Source organism: Hipposideros armiger, unplaced genomic scaffold (genome assembly GCF_001890085.2).
Source record: "Hipposideros armiger isolate ML-2016 unplaced genomic scaffold, ASM189008v1 scaffold_363, whole genome shotgun sequence".
NCBI lineage: Eukaryota > Metazoa > Chordata > Mammalia > Chiroptera > Hipposideridae > Hipposideros > Hipposideros armiger.
The window spans coordinates 433,084-435,360 of NW_017731713.1; positions in this window are offsets into that span (position 1 = coordinate 433,084).

The window sequence follows — 2,277 nt, forward strand, 5'->3', positions numbered from 1 at the left end:
AGAAGTCACAGTCTTTCGTAACCTATACTCAGAAGTGACATCCAACTCCTTTTGTCATATTCTCTTCATTAGATGCCAACATGTCCACCTAACCCTCAGGGGGAGGGAGTTGCACATCAGCATAAATATCAGCAGATGAAGATCATGTGGGCTAGCTTAGCAGCCTTCCTATTACAAATATCGTGATTTTATAACTTAGAAAGGTTACTAGTTGTGTAAAGAATGGACCATAGGGATCAAAAGTGGAGTTAGGCAGGCCATTTAAGTACAGCCTATAGAATTTGCTGATGGCTTAGATGCGAAGAGTTCAGGGAAGAGAGGATTCAAAAATTTCTGGCTTTGGCAACTGAGTTCATGATGATGTCATACTTTTGGAGAAACATACAGTAGACATCAATTAGCAATTTGTTTATGAAAAATCAAAATACATGTTCAAGAAATGTTCATTGAACACAATATATTGCCTTGTTCAAAATATACTAGATTATTTTTCAGTCTGATTTTATCTAGAAGACCTAAAAACTTTGTAAACAATCTAAAAATATATGTGAATATGCCTGAAATTAAACGTGCTATGCGGCACCACAGGGAAGAATTAAAATCAATAAATATAAATTACAGGAAAAGAGATTTTAGATCAGCGTAAGAGTCTTCCAATAATTCAATAGAATTCTATAAAAAATTTAATAAACTGCCCCATAAAAAAATGACTTTCCCATCTCTATAGGTGTTAAAGGAACATTTAAGAAGCCGCAGGTTAAAGGAATTCTGTGTCAAGTAGAAGCTGGATTAATTTATCTCTACAGATTCACAAATCTTCTGTTCAATAATTCCATAAAATACTGTGCAGAATTATAATAAAATTATTAAATTATTATATAAGTAGAATACCTTTTAAGTAATTTCACATTCATAAATTATTTACATATGGACATGCTGTAAGCTATGTTCCATCACAGGTTTGGGTTGTAAATGAAACAGTAGAATAACACGTGACTTTTAGTTCAACTTTCCACTATGATGCATCTTATATGATAGAGAAGTGCATTATAATGGGCCTCAGGATATTTATATACGAGTACTCATACATATCACTGTGCTCCATAGTCACTGAGAAGATTGCTAACAGTTCTACCATCAAACAGAAACATTTCAGGCCAGTGAGCCTTTCCACATCAAGTTCACTTGTAAAATATTACTCAGGAATGGTAAGGCCATTTCCCAGAATGTCATAGGTATAAAAGCCCAAAACATCTGTGCTTATGCAATTTGAGAAGGTGAGACATTTGACACGAGGAGTGGAATGCATTAACACCATATCTAGATAGTCATACATCCTCATCTTCTAAACGTGAAAGAACCAGAATATGCTGCAACTACAACATATTTCTTCCCTTTCTTCTTTTTTGTAGGTAATTATAATTCACTTTATATCTTATCCTTTTTTGTGCTATTTTTTATATTGATGCATAACATAGTTGCTATAAATGTAACAAAATATCCCTTGATTGTGATTGCTTTGCATTATTATTTGTAGTATGTATTAGATGTATTTACACTGAATCTTACATCTTAGGAAAATATCACATCATCTGTTTATTCATTTTTTTCACTTCTCCCCACAATTTTTTAAATTGTAAGTATCTGTATAGAAAATTTTCACATTTTTCATTTGATTTATTCATAGGCATCTGATTATTTTAGATACTATCGTAAATGGTATTATAAGCATAAGCAGCACTCCACAAGAAATATGGTACAAATTCATAGTAATTAGCCCACAAAGGTAACTACTATTATGATTTCAAGCATCATTGAGTAGTTTTTCCTTTGGGGGGGGTGGGGGGAGACTCTATATAAATGATATCATAGGTATAGCATATATTCTTTCATGACTGACTTCTCACAATCAAATTATAAAGCAACTCCTTCATGTTGTTGCCATAAAAATAATCTCCAAGTTTGGAGGGAAGCTTTATTAATTTATCTTTCACATTTAGATCTTCAATACATCTGGAATTGGTTTTCATATATGGTGTGAAATATGAGAAAAAGTTTAACTCAATTTTTCTTCCATTTGGATATCCAAATGGCCTGACATGATCTACCAAAAAAGTAAGGGTTTACCTTTTTTTCATAGAAACACCCAATTTATCCAGGATCATATACTGAAAATATGAACCTTTCTTAATTACATTTCAATGACACTTTTGTTATAAATGACATGATTGTTTATATGCATGTATCATTCTGGATTCTTTTTGGGGTTCCCTGGAC